We start from the raw sequence: 8,512 nt of genomic DNA, 5'->3' as shown, positions 1-8,512 counted from the left end.
TGCACCAGCAGGAATTAATTTTAAGCATTAATTTAGCAAGTGCTCTTATTCAGAGTGACCTACAATGTAACAGAACCTTGGAGCATTCACTTGATTTAAATGAGTAATAGTGCCAGACCAGGATAAGAATATCCCCAGACCAGTGCGTATATGGGTAAGGTCACTAAAACACAAATGCCATATAACTATATGAAGCTAGAACCAAAATATAAATCCTGAATACACACAGATTATATCCATAACAAGGCTATTACACTAGGATGTGAGGCTGTGAAATGGTGCAGGAAAGCAAGAAAGCATGAGCAGGTTTAGGTGCCAAAACCTAAATCATTAGGGTTATTAAGGTTATATTTAACAGGTTTTTAAATTATTCATCATCCCACATTAATGACATTATTTAAAAAAAATGGATAGAGATTGTTTATGGTACTTAAAACCACACAAATATCTGCTTATGGATATCAGGACCTAAAATGAAACACTGCAAACGTGTACAATATGGGTCCATTAAATTTAAAACTATGATTTTTTAAAAGATGATAGAATAAAATTCAATAGTACCAAGTTTCAAAGACAAGTTTCAAGTTTCAAAATATTATCGTTCCCATAACTCCCATCCAGTCTCCGACTCTAGACTCTAAATATGTAAACTGAGCAACCAGGAAATAAACCGGGTCCTGCTTCATCTGAAGTGGTGAAGATGTTATAGTTCTTTAACCTCAGTATGCAGAATTATTTTACAATTAAGGACCAGATATTAAACCAATCAACTGTTGGTGAACTGTGCTTACGATATATGCTATGTTACACTACTGCACACCTATGTCTATGTGAGAACCATTTAATATTTAACGTGTATATGTTTGTTCCAGATTGTCCTGGGTTTATAATCACATCTGTAAACACAACAACAACTGACATTGATACAACAGGTATGTATACCAGGAGTTGGGAAGTGACATTGTTTGAATGGCAGAGCAATGGGGCCATATATTTACTGGGAGGTTGGGGAGGGGAGTGGCATACCTAACTATACCGACCTCTTCTATACTCAGAAAATGTAGGAATGTTGCATACTTTAATTGTGATATCAGAAAAATAAATGTCATGAAAATTCAGTTTATTTTGAAGATATGAGTCACAGTTGACACATGAATGGGAATATACTTCTATTATATTTTGTTTGTAACAGTATTTAGCATTGGCTATAATTGTGACATTTTGTCACACTGAATGGTTACAGAATGGTAATGGTAGAGTGAAATTAGTTATTTTTGCTATATACAGTGAGCTCCATAATATTTGGGACATACTTATTTTTTTTATTTTTCTTCTTGATTTGGCGCTTTACTCCACAGATATGCAATCAATTCAAATGTGGTTAATCTGCAGATTTTCTGCTTTTATTAATGGGTACTTCACCATAAGGTTTGGAACAAATGGATTCACATATGTTTCAGATTAGTTAGGTGTGTTTAATTGCTTCCTTAGTGAAGATATAAAGGATATACCTGTACATAGTGGGCTATATATATGTTCTAACTTTCTTTCCTCTCAACTTCTTCACCATTAAACAGGTATATGTGAAGATTTAATCCCCAAGGATTTCTTACAGTACTATGAAGTTAGTAATACAGGTGGCACAGTGACCTGTGTGTCTGTCTGCAATCCTGACCACACTGATCCTACAATCTGTAAAAACAAAGGAACCTGCATGCTGCCTGTTGATGGACCTGAATGCCAGTAAGTAATAATCCAAATGGGTATGAAATCACAGTTACAATAATAATATCAAGTTTGTCATCACAGATGTAAAAGTTGAGCATAAAATAGAATTGGGTAGCAATAATAGTTCATAAAACCGCAGGAAAATGCCATGTTTTTTTTTTCACACAGAATGGTTTCTGATCTTCAGACAAAATGTAATATAAGAAAAATAGGACCATACATTTAAAACACTTACTTCTCTGAAACTAAAGAACGGTCATATTTAATACTCTCATTGTGTTTCTCCAAAATCCGTTTTCATGATTCTACAATAAGAGAGAGACAGGACAAAGATGGAATTCATGAGTTAGTAGCAAGGTAGAAACCACTGCTAACAAAGAGAAATATCAATGCTCATCTCACAATTGCAAAAAAGCACCTGGATGACCCCCAAGCCTTTTGGTAAAATGCTCTATGGACAGATGAGCAAATACAGCATTCTGCTCTGTAACAGAAATCTATTAAGGAGAAAGTCTGTCCATGAGGTGAAGCTGAAGTGTAATTGGGTTATGTAACAAGACAATAATCCAAAACACAAAAGCTAGTCCACATCTAATTGACTCAAAATAATCTAATCTAATCAAAGTCCTGACATGACTCAAATAGAAATGCTGTGGCAGAATTAGAAAAGAGCAACAAAAAAAAACTATTAAAGCAGAAGAAAGGAAATGTTTGCTTACAATGATTGCTGTTAAAGGTGCCAAAACTAGTTATTAAATTTAAAGGGTTAATTACTTTTTCACATGAACTCAATGAAACACTAATAATAAAAAATGTGTTTTGTGTTTACCCAGGTTCCCTTTGTCTAATATTACATTTTGTCTGAAGATCTGAAAGCATTCAGTGTGAGAAATATGCATTAATAGAGGAAATCAGGAAGGGGGCAAATACTTTCACTGCACTGTATCAAGTGGGCATGTCTAAGAACTATTCCTAAAGAAAACAATGTGAAAAAAATTAAATTAACAATGTTAGATATACAGTAAAATGAATAAAATCAAATTTTGCAAAAGCTGGCAAAGAGGTTCCTAATGATGATTTATAAAATAAGTTATTATGAGACCCTTATTACCATTAGTAATAGTATTACTCATTATTTTTTCATAAAGCTATGCTAATTCAAGTATACAATTACAATGAATAAAGGATTCCTATTGATGAAAGTTAAAAAGTTATTACCATTTCAGCACCAGCATTCCCAATATGTTTATACAGTACTTAAGCGGTTCTAGCCAATCCATCTCATTGTTTCAAGTATTCTGAGCAAAAAATCAGGCATTATATTGCTATGCAAATTATATGATTTGACAGGAAGGCCACAAGGAGTTTATGTGTGCAAAATAATATGTTGTTGACGGTCTAATCACATAAATGTTCAGGTAATATTGTTTCAGTGCATTAACCCATTGTATCAATCCATTGTACCTATGTCACATGGTACCTATGGTACTTTCTTAATAGTAATATGCAATGAACAAAAATATATAACTGCCATGATTAATCAAATGTTTTATACTCTCCGTAACAGAAATACAGATTTTACATGTGCTTGTCAAATGGGTCTTGAAAACAAGTCTAAGAACAAACTGAAATTTCTTTGTTCCAGCTGCCTGCACACTGCTACCACATGGTACCTGGGTAGTGACTGTGGTATCCCCATAAACAAAGTCGGGCTCTATGCAGGGACAAGCGTGTTGGCTACAGCTGTGTTGGTGGCTATCGGGGTTCTCTCTGCATATCTCCTTGTGTACAAGAAGAAGGAAAGGAGGTGAGAGTGATACTGCCACGATGGTGGCTGCACAAACCTAACAATAATGAGATAATATGATTAATGAAGTCATTATAAACAAGATATTATTCATGTTAGTATTACTACTAATACTACTACTAGTATTAGTAGTAGTAGTAGTATGTTTTGGCCTTTCCCTGTACGATGAATTATTTTTTAAGCGTAATGTAAAACGTGTACATTTCGTTGGGTAAGGTAATCTAAAGCTAAAATCAAAGGTGTTATAAGCAGAGACATAAAAGTAATACAAAGACAAAACTGTGCTTAAACTTGCCATGGCACACATGAAGAAAAAATTATCCATATAATAAGCAACACAGATAATAATCTATGTATAAATTATGTTAAAAATATAAGATTATTTCAATACATTTACTTTCATGGTTTTTTATTAAGTAATCTATTTCTGAAAACTACAGGTGTCAAAAGTATTGGCACCCCAAACAATTAATGTAAATAAAATCAAACAATGTAAAACAGTCAATAAAACTTCAGTTAATTTAGTCTATCTCAAACTAAAGGAAATATATTGTGTCATTCCATCACTTCGGTTACACTAGAGTATAAAAAATGCAAAATCCCTGTCCATTCAAAATAGACAGATGATAATTGACCGTCACATGTCTGGTAAAAAAACTACAACACTTGTACAACATATGGAATGGTACAATATTCCATATCAAAAAGTACAACATACGGAATGGTTGCAAACTTGCCAAGTGCACGTTATCCCCACGGACAGTGAGGGAGGCCATAAATAACTCAAGGCTCACGGTTTAAGAATTGCAGAGATTGGGTGAATCAAAAAGAACCAGAAAACCACAAATTTGTGTAACATAAGCATAACCATAATTACATATGATGAAAACATACTTCAAGTTGTCATCATAAGACTGTAAGGAGCAAAGCACAAAGTCTGTAGCCCATTTCCAATTTGCTGTGCTTCAGATGACAAACTATCATTCAAGGAATACCAAGTGAAAGGACATGAAAATAAGGAAGGAAAAAACAGGAAATAAGATATTTGCTCAAACAAAATTCAAAAGGATTATGCAATATTTGGGTCAAATTCTACAAATTGACACTTTTTCAATTTTTTTTGGCCCTCATCTAACTCCATAGAGAAGGCACATGCTTTGAGTAAGAGAGGGAATCGGGTAATGCAATAATGCTTAAATGCATAACAATGCATTTCTCATGCCATGTGTTCCGTCCATTTGTTTCCCTGTCCAGGAATAGAGACAATAAGGGGGAAAATATAAACCAGTGGCTGGAAGATGACTTTCAGTGGCCCAGCTCTGACAAGAACACAGATGTTTATCCAGGTAATGATGAGCTGAGAGCAGAATGTAGAGGGGAGAGTGAGGTATATTGTCACACTTTTCATTCTCTCTTACCTTTACTGGGCACAAAACATTACAATGGAATAAATGTCATATGGAAGAATGTCTCAGGCACATATCTTGTATTTGTTACATCTTCATATCATATTGTGGTACAAAGTTATAGACAGTTAAGTAGAGGGTATGCACTTGTGACAACTTGCCCCATCAGTGGTTAAGATGTCACACTATGTGGGGTATTGTAAATTGTCAGATTGGATTTGTTTAACAAATAACTATATAAAAAATGTTTTGTTTTGTTTTTTTTCATTTAAAATTCAAAACATAGGACAACAGGGAGGGGAGGGGGGGTGGCATTGGCCCCCAAATATTATTGCTCGTGCCCCCGTGAAAGTCAGGAGTGAACCTCCGTGACTGTCAAAAATCCCCTTGACTGCAGACCATCCCCCTTCAACCCCAATCCCCGGTCAATAATCTCTGTGATGAACAACATGTTCACAGTTCTGCCAAACACAAATTGCCTGGTCTTGAGTATAAGCATCAATTTTATAGTCAGACTGCTAAAAACCCGTCTTGTGCAGTCCAGGGGATATATCTGCTGCTCTAAACTACATCATAATCCGTTGACATTAGTATTATTACAAGAAACATAGTTGTGGATTACACAATATCGCATTGACTTTGAAGCAAGTTATATGTGTCAATTTATAGTGGGGCAAATGTATTGCATGTGACAACTTGCCCTAAACTGGCATGCGTGCTAATATTGGCTATATCTCAAGGTTAGCTTGACATATGCAGGACTGCAGCTAAAGTATGTGAGCTAGTATGAAAAGACACTTTATTATTACTCAGTACAAAATATAAGTTTGAACATTCATACCTAAAAAATTTTTATGACATAAATTGTGATGTGCCATTATTTTATTTACTTTTGAAGGTGAAGCATAAGAACATTTGTGTAACTTTGAACACGTGTAAACAAGAAGTTGACCTCAGATCATGAAGTGACAGAAAATGGCTATTTGATTTGTGTCCCTCTTGTTTTGGAGAAATGAGCAGCATGAAAACTTACCCTGCTTTCCCCTATTAACTATTATAGCACTGAAACTCTAATGACACGTAGGGCTGGTGTCAGACAGAGATTAAGCCTAGTCCTAGGCTAAATTCTATTTTGAATGGAAATGGTCCAAAAAAACTCATCTTAGTCTGTATCTGCGAAACTGGCCCAAAATGTTACAAGTTCTAAGATTGCTCAGTGTTATGACACTGTTGATAATATTTTATTTCCTCTTCCTGAAGGGATTTTTCAAAACCCATACAACACAGAAGGGGGTGCAAGCATTTATCATCAGGGGCAATCACCAACCTACAATCCCTATCCATCCTTTCATGCTTCGGATCCCCCTCCACTATACTTTTCCCATGAACCCCAGATCCACATGCACAATCTGTCCAGCCCTTCTGTAAGTCTGTGTCATCTGAACACCAACATTACAGGAAAACACATTTCCACACACATGCATGGGAATATATGGGCCCTGAGTACAAGAGCTCACATTAAATATCAAAAATGCAACAACTATCCTTCAACAAACATTGACTATTTGCACTGTAAACAACAACGTATTTGCTTGTGAATAAAGCACTGCACCAAATGAATGTACTCACGTGCATGCACTGCACACATCTAGAAGCATGTTTTCAATTGGAAATATCTGCTGTGGATGAATGCAACATTTAATGGGAGCCATTGAAGACATATGCGCACTAACGTACACATGGGATATACAGCATGTTTGGGTGTGTTACATATATTGTATATGTGCCTAAAATGCAGTTGTGCGTAGCTGTAAGTAATATGTTTGATTAATTATGATCATTTTATTTTGCAGATGAGAACCAGCAGACCTGACCTTTACACCTCTTCCCAGATTTAGGCAACTCTGTTTATGATATTATTCCTGTATAGCCTGCATCTCAGTCCAAGTACATCACCCTTACATGATTGTTGTGCAATACCTAAAGCATATTATCCAATCAACAAATACCATTACTGCAATAATGACTTTGGACTAATGGAGCACTGACAGGCATAAATGTAGGGCGGCCTGTAGCGTAGTGGTTAAGGTAAATGGCTGGGACATGCAAGGTCGGTGGTTCTAATCCCGGTGTAGCCACAATACAATCTGCACAGCCCTTAACCCATTGCTCCAGGGGAGGATTGTCTCCTGCTTAGTCTAATCACCTGTACGTCGCTCTGGATAAGAGTGTCTGCCAAATGCCAATAATGTAATGTAACGAATCTATCTCTGTATATTGCACTTTAAACTTGACTGAATTTAACATTGTATACTATACCTGCAATTCATTGTGTACATATGATAATGGCATTGCCATTATGTTATGCTATGACATATACTCACTGAGCACTTTATTAGCAACATTATTATTTTTATTCATGCAGTTATCTAATCAGTGAATCATGTGGCAGCAGTCCAATAATGTGGCAACAGTCCAATGCATAAAATTATGCAGATACATGCAGTTAATGTTCACATCAACCATCTGAACGAGAAAATCATTTGACTTTGACCGTGGAATGATTTTTGGTGCCAGACAGGGGGGTTTGAGTATCTCAGAAACAGCTGATCTCCTGGGATTTTCACAAACAACAGTCTCTAGAGTTTGCAGAGAATGGTGCGAAAAACAAAAAACATCCAGTGAACAGCAGTTCTGTGGGCAGTTTTGAGGAGAATGGCCAGACTGGTCAAAGCTGGCAGGAAGGTGACAGTAACTCAAATAACCACACATTACAACAGTGGTATGCAGAAGAGCATCTCTGAACACACAATGTGTCAAACCTTTAAGTGGATAGGCTACAGCAGAAGAAGACCGATAAGTCTAAAAAAAATAAGTAAAAGTAAAAAATAAGTCTATAAATACCTAATAAAGTGCTCACTGATTGTATATGATGTGATGCCATTCAGCGATGTTTTGGAGTAAATGAATGTAATGACTTTTTTTTAAACGTGTTATATATATGAACAATATTTATTGAATTTTTCCTTATCAGCCAATGAATTTGCCAATTCTGTTGAGCTTCATCTTAAATTATCTCATGTTATAAATGCTTAAAAGCACATTTCAGATGATATTTTTACTGTATTTCATTTTATTATAAATTTTTTTAAATAAAATTTTTGAAGTATATTCAATTTTTGTGTGATATACCAATTGCAGGCTTGTCATCACTGGACTGCATGCATCTCTGGCTCTCTGTGGAATTGAGGTGTGATGCAGCATCAATAAGATGGGAAAACTATCAGCAAAAAGTAAAACAAGCTTGCAATTGACATACAAACAGAAGAGATTAGCAAAAATCCATCAGAATGTATACAATATATCCCAGAAATAAACATATCAATATAGACTTCAGAATACAAGTTACAAAAATACAGCATGTTGAAAATACAAAATATATTGGAATAATGCTGAAAAAGCATTATGTTTAGCTTTAAACAGTATATGACCGCATACACACAAAAAGATCAGTTGTCATGTGACATCTCCATAATTCTCCATAAATCTTTTCTTTCTCTCCATCCAAGTG

This window comes from Conger conger, chromosome 3 (assembly GCF_963514075.1).
Source record: "Conger conger chromosome 3, fConCon1.1, whole genome shotgun sequence".
Taxonomy (NCBI): domain Eukaryota; kingdom Metazoa; phylum Chordata; class Actinopteri; order Anguilliformes; family Congridae; genus Conger; species Conger conger.
The sequence above is the reverse complement of the archived record's forward strand: the minus strand, read 5'-3'. Positions refer to the sequence as shown.